This window comes from Dendropsophus ebraccatus, chromosome 10, assembly GCF_027789765.1.
Source record: "Dendropsophus ebraccatus isolate aDenEbr1 chromosome 10, aDenEbr1.pat, whole genome shotgun sequence".
NCBI classification, from domain to species: Eukaryota; Metazoa; Chordata; class Amphibia; order Anura; family Hylidae; genus Dendropsophus; species Dendropsophus ebraccatus.
In genome coordinates, this window is record NC_091463.1 from 105,874,130 (window position 1) to 105,899,527 (window position 25,398).

General features: G+C 55.4%; 1 protein-coding gene across 2 annotated transcripts in view; it reads right to left on the reverse strand.

Annotated features, from left to right (window-relative positions):
* The window catches only part of BCORL1 (BCL6 corepressor like 1), a 105,323-nt gene extending 81,308 nt beyond the window's left edge, over window positions 1-24,015 (reverse strand). For both annotated transcript variants that reach the window (XM_069985769.1, XM_069985768.1), the window contains exon 1: window positions 23,859-24,015. The gene's annotated coding sequence lies outside the window, so the exon portion shown is untranslated. The remainder of the gene's footprint in view (window positions 1-23,858) is intronic.
* Between the last annotated feature and the right edge of the window lie 1,383 nt (window positions 24,016-25,398).

Genomic DNA, 25,398 nt, shown 5'->3' on the forward strand with positions numbered 1-25,398 from the left:
CCACATCTCACCATACACACCACAGCCGCCTGTCCACATCTCACCATACACACCACAGCCGCCTGTCCACATCTCACCATACACACACGACAGCCGCCTGTCCACATCTCACCATACACACCGCAGCCGCCTGTCCACATCTCCCCATACACACCGCAGCCGCCTGTCCACATCTCACCATACACACCACAGCCGCCTGTCCACATCTCACCATACACACCACAGCCGCCTGTCCACATCTCACCATACACACCACAGCCGCCTGTCCACATCTCACCATACACACCACAGCCGCCTGTCCACATCTCACCATACACACCGCAGCCGCCTGTCCACATCTCACCATACACACCACAGCCGCCTGTCCACATCTCACCATACACACCACAGCCGCCTGTCCACATCTCACCATACACACCACAGCCGCCTGTCCACATCTCACCATACACACCACAGCCGCCTGTCCACATCTCACCATACACCAACCGCAGCCGCCTGTCCACATCTCACCATACACACCGCAGCCCGCCTGTCCACATCTCACCATACACACCACAGCCGCCTGTCCACATCTCACCATACACACCACAGCCGCCTGTCCACATCTCACCATACACACCACAGCCGCCTGTCCACATCTCACCATACACACACCACAGCCGCCTGTCCACATCTCACCATACACACCACAGCCGCCTGTCCACATCTCACCATACACACCACAGCCGCCTGTCCACATCTCACCATACACACACCACAGCCGCCTGTCCACATCTCACCATACACACCACAGCCGCCTGTCCACATCTCACCATACACACCACAGCCGCCTGTCCACATCTCACCATACACACCACAGCCGCCTGTCCACATCTCACCATACACACCACAGCCGCCAAGCACAGGACTCCTGAAAGAGTAGACACAGTAGAGACAGAAAGAGAAGAAGACGACATAGTGGAAAACACGTGGGTCACTGAGAAAAACCAGAGAGAATCAGAAAGAAGACGAGACATCATGGAGAAGCAGGCGGGTGACCGAGAGACACAGGAGAGACGTATAGAGAAGATAGAACATCATGGAGAAGCAGACGGGTCACTGAGAGACACAGGAGAGACGTATAGAGAAGATAGAACATCATGGAGAAGCACAGGGGTCACCGAGAGACACAGGAGAGACGTATAGAGAGGACACAGCGGTCAGGCTACACTGACACAAGGAGCGCACCAGCGAATGTGCATCTGTAGTTCTTGTGCTTCATGGGTCACTACATCTGCACACCATCAGCACAGCGATCCATCCGCACTACAGGGAGTCCTATTTTTTTGCGGCACGGATCACAGCCCCGTACACATATACGAACATGTGAACGGGGCCATTAAATAACATTAGTCCTATGTCCTGTCTGACAACGGACATGTAAATGAAGCCTCAGAGACCCAGAATAAATGACAGCGAAGCAAATGGAGGGCCAAATAACAATAGTAACACCCTGACATAAAGCAGGTTTTCCCAAATATAAGACAGGATCTTCTATTATTTTATTCTCATTATAGGGGGGGGGGGGGCATACGTCCATGACCTCCAATCACACGTCAGGCCGGGACTCCTTTCTTGTACTTTTGGGAGTAAAAGCTTATATTAAGGCCTAGTCCAAAAAGCCTGCAAAAATTAAGCTAGGGCTTATTGTCAGGGTAGGGGCTTAATTTTGGAGAAACAGGGTTTTTATGTATGAAAAAGTCTAGTGGGTGGGGGGGTCATACTTCTCCTTTAATGAGATACTCCGCACCCCTCCAGGTAAGTAGCGAGAGTCCTGACCAGAGTCACAAGTGAGAACCAAAGAGAATGAGACATTGCCAAGAAGCAGAGGAGTCACTTAGAGACAGAGGAGACAACCAAACAGAAGACCAGACTCTGCAGACAAGCAAAGGGTCACAAAAGAGAACCCAGAGAAGACGAGACATCATGGAGAAGCAGAGGAGTCACTTAGAGACAGAGAAGAGAACCCAGGAGAAGACGAGACATCATGGAGAAGCAGAGGAGTCACAGAGACAGAGAAGAGAACCCAGGAGAAGACGAGACATCATGGAGAAGCACAGGAGTCACAGAGACAGAGAAGAGAACCCAGGAGAAGACGAGACATCATGGAGAAGCAGAGGAGTCACTTAGAGACAGAGAAGAGAACCAGGAGAAGACGAGACATCATGGAGAAGCACAGGAGTCACAGAGACACAGAAGAGAACCAGGAGAAGACGAGACATCATGGAGAAGCAGAGGAGTCACTTAGAGACAGAGAAGAGAACCCAGGAGAAGACGAGACATCATGGAGAAGCAGAGGAGTCACTTAGAGACCAGAGAAGAGAACCCAGGAGAAGACGAGACATCATGGAGAAGCAGAGGAGTCACTTAGAGACAGAGAAGAGAACCCAGGAGAAGACGAGACATCATGGAGAAGCACAGGAGTCACAGAGACAGAGAAGAGAACCCAGGAGAAAGACGAGACATCATGGAGAAGCACAGGAGTCACTTAGAGACAGAGAAGAGAACCCAGGAGAAGACGAGACATCATGGAGAAAGCACAGGAGTCACAGAGACAGAGAAGAGAACCCAGGAGAAGACGAGACATCATGAAGAAGCAGAGGAGTCACTTAGAGACAGAGAAGAGAACCTAGGAGAAGACGAGACATCATGGAGAAGCACAGGAGTCACAGAGACAGAGAAGAGAAACCCAGGAGAAGACGAGACATCATGGAGAAGCAGAGGAGTCACTTAGAGACAGAGAAGAGAACCCAGGAGAAGACGAGACATCATGGAGAAGCACAGGAGTCACAGAGACAGAGAAGAGAACCCAGGAGAAGACGAGACATCATGGAGAAAGCAGAGGAGTCACTTAGAGACAGAGAAGAGAAACCTAGGAGAAGACGAGACATCATGGAGAAGCACAGGAGTCACAGAGACAGAGAAGAGAACCCAGGAGAAGACGAGACATCATGGAGAAGCAGAGGAGTCACTTAGAGACAGAGAAGAGAACCCAGGAGAAGACGAGACATCATGGAGAAGCAGAGGAGTCACAGAGACAGAGAAGAGAACCCAGGAGAAGACGAGGACATCATGGAGAAGCAGAGGAGTCACTTAGAGACAGAGAAGAGAACCTAGGAGAAGACGAGACATCATGGAGAAGCAGAGGAGTCACTTAGAGACAGAGAAGAGAACCCAGGAGAAGACGAGACATCATGGAGAAGCAGAGGAGTCACTTAGAGACAGAGAAGAGAACCTAGGAGAAGACGAGACATCATGGAGAAGCACAGGAGTCACAGAGACAGAGAAGAGAACCCAGGAGAAGACGAGACATCATGGAGAAGCACAGGAGTCACTTAGAGACAGAGAAGAGAACCTAGGAGAAGACGAGACATCATGGAGAAGCAGAGGAGTCACTTAGAGACAGAGAAGAGAACCCAGGAGAAGACGAGACATCATGGAGAAGCACAGGAGTCACTTAGAGACAGAGAAGAGAACCCAGGAGAAGACGAGACATCATGGAGAAGCACAGGAGTCACTTAGAGACAGAGAAGAGAACCCAGGAGAAGACGAGACATCATGGAGAAGCACAGGAGTCACAGAGACAGAGAAGAGAACCTAGGAGAAGACGAGACATCATGGAGAAGCACAGGAGTCACTTAGAGACAGAGAAGAGAACCCAGGAGAAGACGAGACATCATGGAGAAGCAGAGGAGTCACTTAGAGACAGAGAAGAGAACCCAGGAGAAGACGAGACATCATGGAGAAGCAGAGGAGTCACTTAGAGACAGAGAAGAGAACCCAGGAGAAGACGAGACATCATGGAGAAGCAGAGGAGTCACTTAGAGACAGAGAAGAGAACCCAGGAGAAGACGAGACATCATGGAGAAGCACAGGAGTCACAGAGAGACACAAAAAGAAGACGAGACATTGCAGAGAAGCAAAGGAGTCAGTAAGAGAAACAGGAGAGAACCCAGAACGAGACATCGTGAAGAAGAGAAGATGAGGCATCGCGAAAGAGCACAGGGGGCACCGGCAAACAAAGTAGAGACCGAAGAAAACACGTGAGGTCATGTAGAAGCACACAGGTCACCGAGAGACACGAAGAGAAAGACAAGACATTGTGGAGAAGCATAAAAGGTCACGAGAGCCAGAAGAAGAAGAAGAGAGATCACAGAGAACCACAGAGTCACTCGGGACACCAGCTAAAAATGATCCTGACATACATAAAAATAAGGAGAGACCCCGCACCCGTCCTGGTGAGCAGGGTGGGTCCTGACTACAGTCGCAGGAGACAACTTTTAAAAAAAGGACATAGAGAAACACAAGAGTTACAGAGAGGCACAGAGACCTGAAGAGAAGAAGATGAGATCACAGAAAACACAGGAGAGAAAATGAGACATCGCACAGAAGCACAACGGTCACCGTGAGACACAGGAGAGAAAATGAGACATCGCACAGAAGCACAACGGTCACCGTGAGACACAGGAGAGAAAATGAGACATCGCACAGAAGCACAACGGTCACCGTGAGGACACAGGAGAGAAAATGAGTACATCGCACAGAAGCACAACGGTCACCGTGAGACACAGGAGAGAAAATGAGACATCGCACAGAAGCACAACGGTCACCGTGAGACACAGGAGAGAAAATGAGACATCGCACAGAAGCACAAAACGGTCACCGTGAGACACAGGAGAGAAAATGAGACATCGCACAGAAGACATCGCAAAGGAGAACAATGATCACCTAAAGAGCGAGAGGACAAGACATCGCAGAAAAGCACATGGGTCACTGAGAGACACAGGAGTCACAATAGAGACCCGCAGAAAGGACGAGACAAGGGAAAGAAACAGGGTCACCGAGACATCATGACATATACGTATTTATTTAGAGACCTCGCAGCCGTCCTCCTGGTGAGCAGCGGGGGTCCTTTCCTGTGGATAAGTGAACCTTCATGATGGAATACCCCTTCCCCAATACAGACACTGCACAAGCAGGGAATGCTGGGAGATTTCACAGACCCCCAGCGCACACCACAGACAGAAAAACACACGTATACAACAACATAGCAGAAAGAAACGTATACAAACAGAAGACACCTAACCAGCAGATGTGGCCACTAACGGTACAGCCGGATCACAGATACACCCGGCAGCAGGAATACACCGTATACAGAGGACACATAACCTGCAGGTGTGACCGGAGCTGTACCGGCAGGTAATAGTCATCACTAATAGTACAGCCGGATCACAGATACACCCGGCAGCAGGAATACACCGTATACAGAGGACACATAACCTGCAGGTGTAACCGGAGCTGTACCGGCGGTAATAGTCCATCACTATAGTACAGCCGGATCACAGATACACCCGGCAGCAGGAATACACCGTATACAGAGGACACATAACCTGCAGGTGTGGACCGGAGCTGTACCGGCGGTAATAGTCATCACTAATAGTACAGCCGGATCACAGATACACCCGGCAGCAGGAATACACCGTATACAGAGGACACATAACCTGCAGGTGTGACCGGAGCTGTACCGGCGGTAACAGTCATCACTAATAGTACAGCCGGATCACAGATACACCCGGCAGCAGGAATACACCGTATACAGAGGACACATAACCTGCAGGTGTGACCGGAGCTGTACCGGCGGTAATAGTCATCACTAATAGTACAGCCGGTTCACAGATACACCCGGCAGCAGGAATACACCGTATACACACACCACACATAACCTGCAGGTGTGACCGGAGCTGTACCGGCGGTAATAGTCATCACTAATAGTACAGCCGGATCACAGATACACCCGGCAGCAGGAATACACCGTATACAGAGGACACATAACCTGCAGGTGTAACCGGAGCTGTACCGGCGGTAATAGTCATCACTAATAGTACAGCCGGATCACAGATACACCCGGCAGCAGGAATACACCGTATACAGAGGACACATAACCTGCAGGTGTGACCGGAGCTGTACCGGCGGTAATAGTCATCACTAATAGTACAGCCGGATCACAGATACACCCGGCAGCAGGAATACACCGTATACAGAGGACACATAACCTGCAGGTGTGACCGGAGCTGTACCGGCGGTAATAGTCATCACTAATAGTACAGCCGGATCACAGATACACCCGGCAGCAGGAATACACCGTATACAGAGGACACATAACCTGCAGGTGTGACCGGAGCTGTACCGGCGGTAATAGTCATCACTAATAGTACAGCCGGATCACAGATACACCCGGCAGCAGGAATACACCGTATACAGAGGACACATAACCTGCAGGTGTGACCGGAGCTGTACCGGCGGTAACAGTCATCACTAATAGTACAGCCGGATCACAGATACACCCGGCAGCAGGAATACACCGTATACAGAGGACACATAACCTGCAGGTGTAACCGGAGCTATACCGGCGGTAATAGTCATCACTAATAGTACAGCCGGATCACAGATACACCCGGCAGCAGGAATACACCGTATACAGAGGACACATAACCTGCAGGTGTAACCGGAGCTGTACCGGCGGTAATAGTCATCACTAATAGTACAGCCGGTTCACAGATACACCCGGCAGCAGGAATACACCGATACACACACCACACATAACCTGCAGGTGTAACCGGAGCTGTACCGGCGGTAACAGTCATCACTAATAGTACAGCCGGATCACAGATACACCCGGCAGCAGGAATACACCGTATACAGAGGACACATAACCTGCAGGTGTGACCGGAGCTGTACTGGCGGTAACAGTCATCACTAATAGTACAGCCGGATCACAGATACACCCGGCAGCAGGAATACACCGTATACACACACCCACACGTAACCTGCAGGTGTGACCGGAGCTGTACCTGCGGTAATAGTCATCACTAATAGTACAGCCGGATCACAGATACACCCGGCAGCAGGAATACACCGTATACAGAGGACCACATAACCTGCAGGTGTGACCGGAGCTGTACCGGCAGTAATAGTCATCACTAATAGTACAGCCGGATCACAGATACACCCGGCAGCAGAATACACCGTACACAGAGGACACATAACCTGCAGGTGTAACCGGAGCTGTACCGGCGGTAACCGGAGCTGTACTGCGGTAACAGTCATCACTAATAGTACAGCCGGATCACAGATACACCCGGCAGCAGGAATACACCGTATACACACACCACACATAACCTGCAGGTGTAACCGGAGCTGTACCGGCGGTAACAGTCATCACTAATAGTACAGCCGGATCACAGATACACCCGGCAGCAGGAATACACCGTACACAGAGGACACATAACCTGCAGGTGTAACCGGAGCTGTACCGGCGGTAATAGTCATCACTAATAGTACAGCCGGATCACAGATACACCCGGCAGCAGGAATACACCGTACACAGAGGACACATAACCTGCAGGTGTAACCGGAGCTGTACCGGCGGTAATAGTCATCACTAATAGTACAGCCGGATCACAGATACACCCGGCAGCAGGAATACACCGTACACAGAGGACACATAACCTGCAGTAGACGGAGAGAACACAGGCCGATAATGAAGAGTTAATTAAACCCAATAGAAGATAAATGAGAGTGTGCGGAGCAGCTTGGGATCTACGTGCCGCCACCGCCGCGCTCGCTCTCCACACTCCGCTGCCACATTAGTCACAGATATAAGCAGATACAAGGAGCTCGCGGTACGAAGTTTAGAATCTGCCGCGGAGAAAAGCCTTTTCTTTTCTGCCTTCATAATATTTCGGACTGAAACGGCAGATTATGTTGTTTACAACGTCCTCCACGAGCCGCACGCTGCAACGCTACCAGAAAGTGAAGCCAGGCACGGCGGCAGCAGCAGCGAGCGGCGTGAGATCAATGAGGTCATCTATGTAGATTACCCGGCATAACCAGCAGCACCGGAGAACCCCGCCGGGAAGAGCAGCAACTGAGGACGACGCAACGTGACAGCAACACAAAGCACCAGAGAGGATTCCACACAACGTCCATCACCTGACAGCTCCTATCCAGATAACCAGGGCAGACCCAGCGCGGAGGAAGAGGCTGCCATCACCCCGCCTGCCCCGCCCCCTGACAGCCTCAGTGACGTCTCAGGAGGGATTCCCCTTTAAGTTTCCTTACTATAGGCTGCAGGGGTAGAAGAAGCTGCCACTTCTCACACACAGCCACCAAGGCAGTCATCACCATCATACACACTGCATCATCATCATCATACACACTGCATCATCACCATCATACACACTGCATCATCATCACATCATACACACTGCATCATCATCACATCATACACACTGCATCATCATCATCATACACACTGCATGATCATCACATCATACACACTGCATCATCATCATCATACACTGCATCATAACCATCATACACTGCATCATCATCATACACTTCATCATCATCATCATACACACTGCATCATCACCATCATACACACTGCATCATCATTACCATCATACACTCCATCATCATCACCATCATACACTGCATCATCACCATCATACACACTGCATCATCATTACCATCATACACTCCATCATCATTACCATCATACACTCCATCATCACCATCATACACTGCATCATCACCATCATACACTGCATCATCATCACCATCATACACACTGCATCATCATACACACTGCATGATCATCACATCATACACACTGCATCATCATCATCATACACTGCATCATCATTACCATCAAACACTGCATCATCATCATCATACACTGCATCATAACCATCATACACTGCATCATCATCATACACTTCATCATCATCACCATCATACACACTGCATCATCATTACCATCATACACTCCATCATCATCACCATCATACACTGCATCATCACATCATACACACTGCATCATCATTACCATCATACACTTTATCATCATCACCATCATACACTGCATCATCATCACCATCATACACACTGCATCATCATCAAACACACTGCATCATCATTATACACACTGCATCATCATCATACACACTGCATCATCACCATCATACACACCGCATCATCATTATACACACTGCATCATCATCATACACACTGCATCATCATCATACACACTGCATCATCATCATACACACTGCATCATCACCATCATACACACCGCATCATCATTATACACACTGCATCATCATCATACACACTGCATCATCATCACCATCATACACTGCATCATCATCACCATCATACACTGCATCATCATCACCATCATACACTGCATCATCATCATCATACACACTGCATGATCATCACCATCATACACTACATCATCATCACCATCATACACACCGCATCATCACCATCATACACACCGCATCATCACCATCATACACACCGCATCATCATCACCATCATCATACACACCGCATCATCATCACCATCACACACTGCATCATCTTCATCATCACCATCATACACTGCATCATCATCACCATCATACACACCGCATCATCACCATCATACACTGCATCATCATCACCATCACACACTGCATCACCATCATACACTGCAGCAGCAGAATCATCACCACCATCATACACTGCAGCATCATCAAAATCACCACCACCATCATACACTGCATCATCACCATCATACACTACATCATCATACACACTGCATCATCATCACCATCATCATCATACACCGCATCATCATACACACTGCATCATCATCACCACCATCATACATTGCATCATCATACACACTGCATCATCATCACCATACACACCGCATCATCATCACCGTCATACACACTGCATCATCATCATCATACACACCGCATCATCATCATAATCACCATCATACACTGCATCATCACCATCATACACACTGCATCATCACCATCATACACTGCATCATAACCACCATCATACACTGCATCATCATACACACTGCATCATCATCAACGTCATACACTGCATCATCATCACATCATACACACTGCATCATCATCACATCATACACACTGCATCATCATCACATCATACACACTGCATCATCATCACATCATACACTGCATCATCACCACCATCATACACACCGCATCATCACCATCATACACTGCATCATCATCACCATCGTACACACTGCATCATCATACACTGCATCATCATCACCATCATACACTGCATCATCATCATCATCATACACACTGCATCATCACCATCATACACACTGCATCATCATCATACACACTGCATCATCATCATCACCATCATACACTGCATCATCACCATCATACACTGCATCATCACCATCATACACTGCATCATCATCACCATCATACACACTGCATCATCATCAAACACACTGCATCATCATCATACACACTGCATCATCACCATCATACACACCGCATCATCATTATACACACTGCATCATCATACACACTGCATCATCATCATACACACTGCATCATCATCATCATACACACCGCATCATCATTATACACACTGCATCATCATACACACTGCATCATCATCATACACACTGCATCATCATCATCATACACACTGCATCATCACCATCATACACACCGCATCATCATCATCATACACACTGCATCATCATTATACACACTGCATCATCATACACACCACATCATCATCATACACACTGCATCATCATCACCATCATACACTGCATCATCATCATCATACACACTGCATCATCATCACCATCATACACTACATCATCATCATCACCATCATCATACACACCGCATCATCATCACCATCACACACTGCATCATCATCATCATCATCACCATCATACACTGCATCATCATCACCATCATACACTGCATCATCATCACCATCATACACTGCATCATCATCACCATCATACACACCGCATCATCACCATCATACACTGCATCATCATCACCATCACACACTGCATCACCATCATACACTGCAGCAGCAGCATCATCACCACCATCATACACTGCAGCATCATCAAAATCACCACCACCATCATACACTGCATCATCACCATCATACACCGCATCATCATACACACTGCATCATCATCACCACCATCATATATTGCATCATCATACACACTGCATCATCATCACCATACACACCGCATCATCATCACCGTCATACACACTGCATCATCATCATCATACACACCGCATCATCATCATAATCACCATCATACACTGCATCATCACCATCATACACTGCATCATCATCATACACACTGCATCATCACCATCATACACACTGCATGATCATCACATCATACACTGCATCATCATCACATCATACACACTGCATCATCATCACATCATACACACTGCATCATCATCACATCATACACACTGCATCATCATCACATCATACACTGCATCATCACCACCATCATACACACCGCATCATCACCATCATACACTGCATCATCATCACCATCATACACTGCATCATCACCATCATACACTGCATCATCATCACCATCATACACTGCATCATCATCATCATACACACTGCATCATCACCATCATACACACTGCATCATCATCATACACTGCATCATCATCACCATCATACACTGCATCACCACCATCATACACTGCATCATCATCACCATCATACACTGCATCATCATCACCATCATACACTGCATCATCATCATCATCATACACACTGCATCATCACCATCATACACTGCATCATCATCACCATCATACACTGCATCATCACCATCATACACTGCATCATCATCACCATCATACACTGCATCATAATCACCATCATACACTGCATCACCATCATACACTGCATCATCAACACCATCATACACACTGCATCATCATCACCATCATACACTGCATCATCATCACCATCATACACACCGCATCATCACCATCATACACTGCATCATCATCACCATCATACACGGCATCATCATCATACACACTGCATCATCACCACCATCATACACGGCATCATCACCATCATACACTACATCATCATCATACACACTGCATCATCACCACCATCATCATGCACACTGCATCAACATACACTGCATCATCATACACTGCATCATCATACACTGCATCATCATCATCACCATCATACACTGCATCATCATCATCATACACACCGCATCATCATAAACTGCATCATCATCATCATCATCATACACTGCATCATCATCTATAGAATTAAGTTTTCACACCTGTAGGGGGGGTGTTCTATACGAACATGTTTTCACACTTGTGGGGGGTGCTCTATCTGATTGTGTTTTTTGACCTGTAGGTGACAGGTGACAGGGGGTCCCTCACACTATGGGGTCCCAGTTTCCGGGTGACAGGGGGTCCCTCACACTATGGGGTCCCAGTATCTGGGTGACAGGGGGTCCCTCACACTATGGGGTCCCAGTTTCCGGGTGACAGGGGGTCCCTCGCACTATGCGGTCCCAGTTTTCCGGGTGACAGGGGGTCCCTCACACTATGGGGTCCCAGTTTCCGGGTGACAGGGGGTCCCTCACACTATGGGGTCCCAGTTTCCGGGTGACAGGGGGTCCCTCACACTATGGGGTCCCAGTTTCCGGGTGACAGGGGGTCCCTCACACTATGGGGTCCCAGTTTCCGGGTGACAGGGGGTCCCTCACACTATGGGGTCCCAGTTTCCGGGTGACAGGGGGTCCCTCACACTATGGGGTCCCAGTTTCCGGGTGACAGGGGTTCCTCACACTATGGGGTCCCAGTTTCCGGGTGACAGGGGTTCCTCACACTATGGGGTCCCAGTTTCCGGGTGACAGGGGGTCCCTCACACTATGGGGTCCCAGTTTCCGGGTGAGAGGGGGTCCCTCACACTATGGGGTCTCAGTATCCGGGTGACAGGGGGTCCCCGCACACTATGGGTTCCCTCACACTATGGGGGTTCCAGTATCCGGATGACAGGGGTTCCTCACACTATGGGGTCCCAGTATCTGGGTGACAGGGGGTCCCTCACACTATGGGGTCCGAGTTTCCGGATGACAGGGGGTCCATCACACTATGGGGGTCCCAGTTTATGGGTGACAGGGGGTCCCTCACACTATGGGGTCCGAGTTTCCGGGTGACAGGGGGTCCCTCACACTATGGAATCCCAGTGTCCGGGTGACAGGGGGTCCCTCACACTATGGGGTCCCAGTGTCCGGGTGACAGGGGGTCCCTCACACTATGGGGTCCCAGATTCCGGTGACAGGGGGTCCCTCACACTATGGGGGTCCCAGTTTCCAGGTGACAGGGGGTCCCTCACACTATGCGGTCCCAGTTTCCGGGTTACAGGGGGTCCCTCGCACTATGGGGGTCCCAGTTTCCGGATGACAGGGGGTCCCTCACACTATGGGGGTCCCAGTTTCCGGATGACAGGGGGTCCCTTGCACTATGGGGTCCCAGTTTCCGGGTGACAGGGGTCCATCACACTATGGGGTCCCAGTTTATGGGTGACAGGGGGTCCCTCACACTATAGGGGTCCTAGTTGCCGGGTAACAGGGGGTCCCTCACACTATGGGGTCCCAGTTCCGGGTGACAGGGGGTCCCTCACACTATAGGGGTCCTAGTTTCCGGGTGACAGGGGGTCCCTCACACTATGGGGTCCCAGTTTACGGGTGACAAGGGGTCCCTCACACTATGGGGTCCCAGTTTCCGGGTGACAGGGGGTCCCTCACACTATGGGGTCCCAGTTTCCGGGTGACAGGGGGTCCCTCACACTATGGGGTCCCAGTTTCCGGGTGACAGGGGGTCCCTCACACTATGGGGTCCCAGTTTCCGGGTGACAGGGGGTCCCTCACACTATGGGGCCCCAGTTTCCGGGTGACAGGGGTCCCTCACACTATGGGGTCCCAGTTTACGGGTGACAGGGGGTCTCCTCACAACATGGGGGTCCTAGTTTACGGGTAACAGGGAGTCCCTCACACTATGGGGTCCCAGTTTCCGGGTGACAGGGGGACCCTAACACCATGCGGTCCCAGTTTTCGGGTAACAGGGGGTCCCTCGCACTATGGGAGTCCCAGTTTCCCGGGTGACAGGGGGTCCCTGGCACTACAGGGGTCCCAGTTTCCCGGGTGACAGGGGGTCCCTCACAACATAAGGTCCCAGTATCCGGGTGACAGGGGTTCCCTCACACTATGGGGGTCCCAGTATCTGAGTGAAAGGGGGTCCCTCACACTATAGGGTCCCAGTTTCCGGGTGACAGGGGGTCCCTCACACTATTGGGGTCCCATTTTCTGGGTGACAGGGGGTCCCTAACACTATGGGGTCCCATTTTACGGGTGACAAGGGGTCCCTCACACTATGGGGTCCTAGTTTACGGGTGACAGGGGGGTCTCCTCACACATGGGGGTCCTAGTTTAAGGGTGACAGGGAGTCCCTCACACTATGGGGCCCCAGTTTCCGGTGACAGGGGGTACCTGACACTATGGGGTCCCAGTTTCCGGGTGACAGGGTGGTCCCTAACACTATGGGGTCCCAGTTTCCGGGTGACAGGGGGTCCCTCACACCTATGGGGTCCCAGTGTCCGGGTGACAGGGGGTCCCCTCACACTATGGGGTCCCAGTGTCCGGGTGACAGGGGGTCCCTCACACTATGGGGGTCCCCAGTTTCCGGGTGACAGGGGGTCCCTCGCACTATGCGGTCCCAGTTTCCGGGTTACAGGGGGCCCCTCACACTATGGGGGGTCCCAGTTTCCCGGGTGACAGGGGGTCCCATCACACTATGGGGTCCAGTGTACGGGTGACAGGGGGTCCCTCACACTATGGGGGTCCCAGTTTCCGGGTTACAGGGGGCCCCTCGCACTATGGGGGTCCCAGTTACCCGGGTGACAGGGGGTCCCTCACACTATGGGGTCCCAGTTTCCGGGTGACAGGGGGGTCCCTCACACTATGGGGTCCCAGTTTCCGGGTGACAGGGGGGGCCCTCACACTATGGGGTCCCAGTTTCCGGGTGACAGGGGGTCCCTCGCACTATGGGGTCCCAGTTTCCGGGTTACAGGGGCCCCTCGCACTATGGGGGTCCCAGTTACCCGGGTGACAGGGGGTCCCTCACACTATGGGGGTCCTAGTGTCCGGGTGACAGGGGTCCCTCACACTATGGGGTCCCAGTTTCCGGTTGACAGGGGGTCCCTCACACTATGGGGTCCCAGTTTCCGGGTGACAGGGGGGCCCTCACACTATGGGGTCCCAGTTTCTCCGGGTGACAGGGGGTCCCTCGCACTATGGGTCCCAGTTTCCGGGTTACAGGGGGGCCCCTCGCACTATGGGGGTCCCAGTCTCCCGGGTGACAGGGGGTCCCTCACACTATGGGGGTCCCAGTTTCCCGGGTGACAGGGGGTCCCTCGCACTATTGCGGTCCCAGTTTTCGGGTAACAGGGGGTCCCTCGCACTATGGGAGTCCCAGTTTCCCGGGTGACAGGGGGTCCCTCACACTATGCTGGTCCCAGTACTCCGGTGACAGGGGGTCCCTCACAACATAAGGTCCCAGTATCCGGGTGACAGGGGTTCCCTCACACTATGGGGGTCCCAGTATCTGAGTGAAAGGGGGTCCCTCACACTATGGGGGTCCGAGTTTCCGGATGACAAGGGGTCCCTCACACTATAGGGTCCCAGTTTCCGGGTGACAGGGGGTCCCTCACACTATTAGGGTCCCATTTTCCCGGGTGACAGGGGGTCCCTAACACTATGGGGACCCAGTATCCCGGGTGACAGAGGGTCCCTCGCACTATGGGGGTCCGAGTTTCCGGATGACAGGGGGTCCCTCACACTATGGGGGTCCGAGTTTCCGGATGACAGGGGGTCCCTCACACTATGGGGTCCCAGTTTCCGGGTGACAGGGGGTCCCTAACACTATTAGGGTCCCAGATTCCGGGTGACAGGGGGTCTCTAACATTATTGGGGTCCCAGTTTCCGGGTGACAGGGGGTCCCTCACACTATGGGGTCCCAGTTTCCGGGTGACAGGGGGTCCCTAACACTATTGGGGTCCGAGTTTCCGGGTGAAAGGGGGTCCCTAACACTATGGGGTCCCAGTTTCCGGGTGACAGGGGGTCCATCACACTATGGGGGTCCCAGTTTATGGGTGACAGGGGGTCCCTCACACTATAGGGGTCCTAGTTTCCGGGTGACAGGGGCTTCCTCACAACATAGGGGTCCTAGTTTCCAATTTACAGGTGGTCCCTAACACTATAGGGGTCCCAGTATCGGGCTGACAGGGGGTCTCTGGCACTACAGGGGTCCCAGTTTCCAGTTGACAGGGGGTCCCTCACACTATGGGGTCCCAGTGTCCGGTGACAGGGGGTCCCTCACACTATGGGGTCCCAGTTTCCGGGTGACAGGGGGTCCCTCACACTATGGGGTCCCAGTTTCCGGGTGACAGGGGGTCCCTCACACTATGGGGTCCCAGTTTCCGGGTGACAGGGGGTCCCTCACACTATGGGGCCCCAGTTTCCGGGTGACAGGGGGTCCCTCACACTATGGGGTCCCAGTTTCCGGGTGACAGGGGGTCCCTCACACTATGGGGTCCCAGTTTCCGGGTGACAGGGGGTCCCTCACACTATGGGGTCCCAGTTTCCGGGTGACAGGGGGTCCCTCACACTATGGGGTCCCAGTTTCCGGGTGACAGGGGGTCCCTCACACTAGGGGGTCCCAGTTTCCGGGTGACAGGGGGTCCCTCACACTATGGGGTCCCAGTTTCCGGGTGACAGGGGGTCCCTCACACTATGGGGTCCCAGTTTCCGGGTGACAGGGGGTCCCTCACACTATGGTGGTCCCAGTTCCGGGTGACAGGGGGTCCCTCACACTATGGGGTCCCAGTTTCCGGGTGACAGGGGTCCCTCACACTATGGGGTCCCAGTTTCCGGGTGACAGGGGGTCCCTCACACTATGGGGTCCCAGTTTCCGGGTGACAGGGGGTCCCTCACACTATGGGGTCCCAGTTTCCGGGTGACAGGGAGTCCCTCACACTATGGGGTCCCAGTTTCCGGGTGACAGGGGGTCCCTTACACTATGGGGTCCCAGTTTCCGGGTGACAGGGGGTCCCTCACACTATGGGGGTCCCAGTTTCCGGGTGACAGGGGGTCCCTCACACTATGGGGTCCCAGTTTCCGGGTGACAGGGGGTCCCTCACACTATGGGGTCCCAGTTTCCGGGTGACAGGGGGTCCCTCACACTAGGGGGTCCCAGTTTCCGGGTGACAGGGGGTCCCTCACACTATGGGGTCCCAGTTTCCGGGTGACAGGGGGTCCCTCACACTATGGGGCTCCAGTTTCCGGGTGACAGGGGGTCCCTCACACTATGGGGCCCCAGTTTCCGGGTGACAGGGGGTCCCTCACACTATGGGGTCCCAGTTTCCGGGTGACAGGGGGTCCCTCACACTATGGGGTCCCAGTTTCCGGGTGACAGGGGTCCCTCACACTATGGGGTCCCAGTTTCCGGGTGACAGGGGGTCCCTCACACTATGGGGTCCCAGTTTCCGGGTGACAGGGGGGCCCTCACACTATGGGGTCCCAGTTTCCGGGTGACAGGGGGTCCCTCACACTAGGGGGTCCCAGTTTCCGGGTGACAGGGGGTCCCTCACACTATGGGGTCCCAGTTTCCGGGTGACAGGGGGTCCCTCACACTATGGGGTCCTAGTTTCCGGGTGACAGGGGGTCCCTCACACTATGGTGGTCCCAGTTCCGGGTGACAGGGGGTCCCTCACACTATGGGGCCCCAGTTTCCGGGTGACAGGGGTCCCTCACACTATGGGGTCCAGTTTCGGGTGACAGGGGGTCCCTCACACTATGGGGTCCCAGTTTCCGGGTGACAGGGGGTCCCTCACCACTATGGGGTCCCAGTTCCGGGTTGACAGGGGGTCCCTCACACTATGGGGTCCCAGTTTCCGGGTGACAGGGGGTCCCTTACACTATGGGGTCCCAGTTTCCGGGTGACAGGGGGTCCCTCACACTATGGGGGTCCCAGTTTCCGGGTGACAGGGGGTCCCTCACACTATGGGGTCCCAGTTTCCGGGTGACAGGGGGTCCCTCACACTAGGGGGTCCCAGTTTCCGGGTGACAGGGGGTCCCTCACACTATGGTGGTCCCAGTTTCCGGGTGACAGGGGGTCCCTCACACTATGGGGTCCCAGTTTCCGGGTGACAGGGGGTCCCTCACACTATGGGGCCCCAGTTTCCGGGTGACAGGGGGTCCCTCACACTATGGGGTCCCAGTTTCCGGGTGACAGGGGGTCCCTCACACTATGGGGTCCCAGTTTCCGGGTGACAGGGGGTCCCTCACACTATGGGGTCCCAGTTTCCGGGTGACAGGGGGTCCCTCACACTATGGGGTCCCAGTTTCCGGGTGACAGGGGGTCCCTCACACTATGGGGCCCCAGTTTCCGGGTGACAGGGGGTCCCTCACACTATGGGGTCCCAGTTTCCGGGTGACAGGGGGTCCCTCACACTATGGGGTCCCAGTTTCCGGGTGACAGGGGGTCCCTCACACTATGGGGTCCCAGTTTCCGGGTGACAGGGGGTCCCTCACACTATGGGGTCCCAGTTTCCGGGTGACAGGGGGTCCCTCACACTATGGGGCTCCAGTTTCCGGGTGACAGGGGGTCCCTCACACTATGGGGTCCCAGTTTCCGGGTGACAGGGGGTCCCTCACACTATGGGGTCCCAGTTTCCGGGTGACAGGGGGTCCCTCACACTATGGGGTCCCAGTTTCCGGGTGACAGGGGGTCCCTCACACTATGGGGTCCCAGTTTCCGGGTGACAGGGGGTCCCTCACACTATGGGGTCCCAGTTTCCGGGTGACAGGGGGTCCCTCACACTATGGGGTCCCAGTTTCCGGGTGACAGGGGGTCCCTCACACTATGGGGTCCCAGTTTCCGGGTGACAGGGGGTCCCTCACACTATGGGGTCCCAGTTTCCGGGTGACAGGGGGTCCCTCACTCTATGGGGTCCCAGTTTCCGGGTGACAGGGGGTCCCTCACACTATGGGGTCCCAGTTTCCGGGTGACAGGGGGTCCCTCACACTATGGGGTCCCAGTTTCCGGGTGACAGGGGGTCCCTCACACTATGGGGCTCCAGTTTCCGGGTGACAGGGGGTCCCTCACACTATGGGGTCCCAGTTTCCGGGTGACAGGGGGTCCCTCACACTATGGGGTCCCAGTTTCCGGGTGACAGGGGGTCCCTCACACTATGGGGTCCCAGTTTCCGGGTGACAGGGGGTCCCTCACACTATGGGGTCCCAGTTTCCGGGTGACAGGGGGTCCCTCACACTATGGGGTCCCAGTTTCCGGGTGACAGGGGGTCCCTCACACTATGGGGTCCCAGTTTCCGGGTGACAGGGGGTCCCTCACACTATGGGGTCCCAGTTTCCGGGTGACAGGGGGTCCCTCACACTATGGGGTCCCAGTTTCCGGGTGACAGGGGGTCCCTCACTCTATGGGGTCCCAGTTTCCGGGTGACAGGGGGTCCCTCACACTATGGGGTCCCAGTTTCCGGGTGACAGGGGGTCCCTCACTCTATGGGGTCCCAGTTTCCGGGTGACAGGGGGGTCCCTCACACTATGGGGTCCCAGTTTCCGGGTGACAGGGGGTCCCTCACACTATGGGGTCCCAGTTTCCGGGTGACAGGGGGGTCCCTCACACTATGGGGCTCCAGTTTCCGGGTGACAGGGGGTCCCTCACACTATGGGGTCCCAGTTTCCGGGTGACAGGGGGTCCCCTCACACTATGGGGTCCCAGTTTCCGGGTGACAGGGGGTCCCTCACACTATGGAATCCCAGTGTCCGGGTGACAGGGGGTCCCTCACACTATGGGGTCCCAGTTTCCGGGTGACAGGGGGTCCCTCACACTATGGGGTCCCAGTTTCCGGGTGACAGGGGGTCCCTCACACTATGGGGTCCCAGTTTCCGGGTGACAGGGGGTCCCTCACACTATGGGGTCCCAGTTTCCGGGTGACAGGGGGTCCCTCACACTATGGGGTCCCAGTTTCCGGGTGACAGGGGGTCCCTCACTCTATGGGGTCCCAGTTTCCGGGTGACAGGGGGTCCCTCACACTATGGGGTCCCAGTTTCCGGGTGACAGGGGGTCCCTCACACTATGGGGTCCCAGTTTCCGGGTGACAGGGGGTCCCTCACACTATGGGGTCCCAGTTTCCGGGTGACAGGGGGTCCCTCACACTATGGGGCTCCAGTTTCCGGGTGACAGGGGGTCCCTCACACTATGGGGTCCCAGTTTCCGGGTGACAGGGGGTCCCTCACACTATGGGGTCCCAGTTTCCGGGTGACAGGGGGTCCCTCACACTATGGGGTCCCAGTTTCCGGGTGACAGGGGGTCCCTCACACTATGGGGTCCCAGTTTCCGGGTGACAGGGGGTGCCTCACACTATGGGGTCCCAGTTTCCGGGTGACAGGGGGTCCCTCACACTATGGGGCCCCAGTTTCCGGGTGACAGGGGGTCCCTCACACTATGGGGTCCCAGTTTCCGGGTGACAGGGGGTCCCTCACACTATGAGGTCCCAGTTTCCGGGTGACAGGGGGTCCCTCACACTATGGGGTCCCAGTTTCCGGATGACAGGGGGTCCCTCACACTATGGGGTCCCAGTTTCCGGATGACAGGGGGTCCCTCACACTATGGGGTCCCAGTTTCCGGGTGACAGGGGGTCCCTCACACTATGGGGTCCCAGTTTTCCGGGTGACAGGGGGTCCCTCACACTATGGGGTCCCAGTTTCCGGGTGACAGGGGGTCCCTCACACTATGGGGTCCCAGTTTCCGGGTGACAGGGGGTCCCTCACACTATGGGGTCCCAGTTTCCGGGTGACAGGGGGTCCCTCACACTATGGGGTCCCAGTTTCCGGGTGACAGGGGGTCCCTCACACTATGGGGTCCCAGTTTCCGGGTGACAGGGGGTCCCTCACACTATGGGGTCCCAGTTTCCGGGTGACAGGGGGTCCCTCACACTATGGGGTCCCAGTTTCCGGGTGACAGGGGGTCCCTCACACTATGGGGTCCCAGTTTCCGGGTGACAGGGGGTCCCTCACACTATGGGGTCCCAGTTTCCGGGGTGACAGGGGGTCCCTCACACTATGGGGTCCCAGTTTCCGGGTGACAGGGGGTCCCTCACACTATGGGGTCCCAGTTTCCGGGTGACAGGGGGTCCCAGTTTCCGGGTGACAGGGGGTCCCTCACTCTATGGGGTCCCAGTTTCCGGGTGACAGGGGGCCCCCCACACTATGGGGTCCCAGTTTCCGGGTGACAGGGGGTCCCTCACACTATGGGGTCCCAGTTTCCGGGTGACAGGGGGTCCCTCACTCTATGGGGTCCCAGTTTCCGGGTGACAGGGGGCCCCCCACACTATGGGGTCCCAGTTTCCGGGTGACAGGGGGTCCCTCACACTATGGGGTCCCAGTTTCCGGGTGACAGGGGGTCCCTCACTCTATGGGGTCCCAGTTTCCGGGTGACAGGGGGTCCCTCACACTATGGGGTCCCAGTTTCCGGTTGACAGGGGGTCCCTCACACTATGGGGTCCCAGTTTCCGGGTGACAGGGGTCCCAGTTTCCGGGTGACAGGGGGTCCCTCACTCTATGGGGTCCCAGTTTCCGGGTGACAGGGGGCCCCCCACACTATGGGGTCCCAGTTTCCGGGTGACAGGGGGTCCCTCACTCTATGGGGTCCCAGTTTCCGGGTGACAGGGGGCCCCCCACACTATGGGGTCCCAGTTTCCGGGTGACAGGGGGTCCCTCACACTATGGGGTCCCAGTTTCCGGGTGACAGGGGGTCCCTCACACTATGCGGTCCCAGTTTCCGGGTGACAGGGGGTCCCTCACACTATGGGGTCCCAGTTTCCGGGTGACAGGGGGTCCCTCACACTATGGGGTCCCAGTTTCCGGGTGACAGGGGGTCCCTCACACTATGGGGTCCCAGTTTCCGGGTGACAGGGGGTCCCTCACACTATGGGGCCCCAGTTTCCGGGTGACAGGGGGTCCCTCACACTATGGGGTCCCAGTTTCCGGGTGACAGGGGGTCCCTCGCACTATGGGGTCCCAGATCCGGGTGACAGGGGGTCCCTCACACTATGGGGGTCCCAGTTTCCGGGTGACAGGGGGTCCCTCACACTATGGGGTCCCAGTTTCCGGGTGACAGGGGGTCCCTCACACTATGGGGTCCCAGTTTCCGGGTGACAGGGGGTCCCTCACACTATGGGGTCCCAGTTTCCGGGTGACAGGGGGTCCCTCACTCTATGGGGTCCCAGTTTCCGGGTGACAGGGGGTCCCTCACACTATGGGGTCCCAGTTTCCGGGTGACAGGGGGTCCCTCACACTATGGGGTCCCAGTTTCCGGGTGACAGGGGGTCCCTCACACTATGGGGTCCCAGTTTCCGGGTGACAGGGGGTCCCTCACACTATGGGGTCCCAGTGTCCGGGTGACAGGGGGTCCCTCACACTAGGGGGTCCCAGTTTCCGGGTGACAGGGGGTCCCTCACACTATGGGGTCCCAGTTTCCGGGTTACAGGGGGCCCCTCACACTATGGGGGTCCGAGTTTCCGGGTGACAGGGGGTCCCTCACACTATGGGGTCCCAGTTTCCGGGTGACAGGGGGTCCCTCACACTATGGGGGTCCCAGTTTCCGGATGACAGGGGGTCCCTCACACTATGGGGTCCCAGTTTCCGGGTGACAGGGGGTCCCTCACACTATGGGGTCCCAGTTTCCGGGTGACAGGGGGTCCCTCACACTAGGGGGTCCCAGTTTTCCGGGTGACAGGGGGTCCCTCACACTATGGGGTCCCAGTTTCCGGGTGGACAGGGGGTCCCCTCACACTATGGGGTCCCAGTTTCCGGGTGACAGGGGGTCCCTCACACTATGGGGTCCCAGTTTCCGGGTGACAGGGGGTCCCTTACACTATGGGGTCCCAGTTTCCGGGTGACAGGGGGTCCCTCACACTATGGGGTCCCAGTTTCCGGGTGACAGGGGGTCCCTCACACTATGGGGTCCCAGTTTCCGGGTGACAGGAGGTCCCTCACACTATGGGGTCCCAGTTTCCGGGTGACAGGGGGTCCCTCACACTATGGGGTCCCAGTTTCCGGGTGACAGGGGGTCCCTCACACTAGGGGGTCCCAGTTTCCGGGTGACAGGGGGTCCCTCACACTATGGGGTCCCAGTTTCCGGGTGACAGGGGGTCCCTCGCACTATGGGGTCCCAGATCCGGGTGACAGGGGGTCCCTCACACTATGGGGTCCCAGTTTCCGGGTGACAGGGGGTCCCTCACACTATGGGGTCCCAGTTTCCGGGTGACAGGGGGTCCCTCACACTATGGGGTCCCAGTTTCCGGGTGACAGGGGGTCCCTCACTCTAGGGGGTCCCAGTTTCCGGGTGACAGGGGGTCCCTCACACTATGGGGTCCCAGTTTCCGGGTGAGCTCTCGGGGATATCGCGCACAGATCGCGCCGATGCTGCTGAATATCGCGACAACAGCCCCCGCAGCGCTCGGGACAGCCGTGACCCCCAGCTCGTGCCAAGTGCCCCCGTGCTGCCCGCATCCCCCGCTCCGGGCTCCGCGCAGGTAAACACCGAGTTGCGGGATGCTGCGCAGCCGGGACCCCGGGAGCCGCCGCCGCTTCACCCCAGGCTGTTACCATAGTGACCCGGGCGCCGCAGCAGCAGCCCGGGGTGACCCGATGTGTCCGCCGGGCCCGGTGTGGGGTGAGCGGGGGCCGGGCGGCTGCTCGGTGGGGGGTTTAAATGTCCGGAGCGCCGGGGACACCGGGGAGGAGGAGGAGGGGGCAGGGGGAGAGGTCGCTGCCGCTGCTGGACGCACCTGTTCCGTGACTCCACGATCCGGGCTCCGGGGCGGCGGCGGGTGAGGCGGGGGTCCGCGGAGGGCTCTGCGCCCGGACGAAAACAAGAAGAAGAAGAAGAAGGTTTCGGCGGAGACACTGGCAGCAGCGAGCGAAAGCAGAGAGCCAGGCCGCGCAGGGCGTGACGGGAAGTGTAGTCCGGGCACCGCGCCGCCCACCACTGCCGCCAATGGAGGCCAGACCGGCCGAGAACTACCAGTCCCAGCGTGCACCGCGAGCGGCCGGGGGAGCGAGAGAGAGGAGAGAAAAAAACCGAGCGCAGCGCACACATCCATCCCAGAGACACAGGGAGGAGGACAGCGGCGTGTGACACAACTATACAGGGGACGAGTGTGTCACACCACTATACAGGAGGCCAGTGACACAACTATACAGGGGACGAGTGTGTCACACCACTATACAGGAGGCCAGTGACACAACTATACAGGGGGCGAGTGTGTGACACCACTATACAGGGGGCCAGTGACACAACTATACAGGGGGCGAGTGTGTCACACCACTATACAGGAGGCCAGTGACACAACTATACAGGGGACGAGTGTGTGACACCACTATACAGGGGGCCAGTGACACAACTATACAGGGGACGAGTGTGTCACACCACTATACAGGAGGCCAGTGACACAACTATACAGGGGGCGAGTGTGTGACACCACTATACAGGGGGCCAGTGACACAACTATACAGGGGGCGAGTGTGTCACACCACTATACAGGAGGCCAGTGACACAACTATACAGGGGACGAGTGTGTGACACCACTATACAGGGGGCCAGTGACACAACTATACAGGGGACGACTGTGTCACACCACTATACAGGGGCCAGTGACACAACTATACAGGGGACGAGTGTGTCACACCACTATACAGGAGGCCAGTGACACAACTATACAGGGGACGAGTGTGTGACACCAATATACAGGGGGCCAGTGACACAACTATACAGGGAACGAGTGTGTCACACCAATATACAGGGGGCCAGTGACACAACTATACAGGGAACGAGTGTGTCACACCAATATACAGGGGGCCAGTGACACAACTATACAGGGAACGAGTGTGTCACACCAATATACAGGGGGCCAGTGACACAACTATACAGGGGACGAGTGTGTGACACCACTATACAGGGGGCCAGTGACACAACTATACAGGGAGCGAGTGTGTCACACCACTATACAGGAGGCCAGTGACACAACTATACAGGGGACGACTGTGTCACACCACTATACAGGAGGCCAGTGACACAACTATACAGGGGACGAGTGTGTCACACCACTATACAGGAGGCCAGTGACACAACTATACAGGGGACGAGTGTGTGACACCACTATACAGGAGGCCAGTGACACAACTATACCGGGGACGAGTGTGTCACACCACTATACAGGGGGCCAGTGACACAACTATACGGGGGACGAGTGTGTCACACCACTATACAGGGGGCCAGTGACACAACTATACAGGGGACGAATGTGTGACACCACTATACAGGAGGCC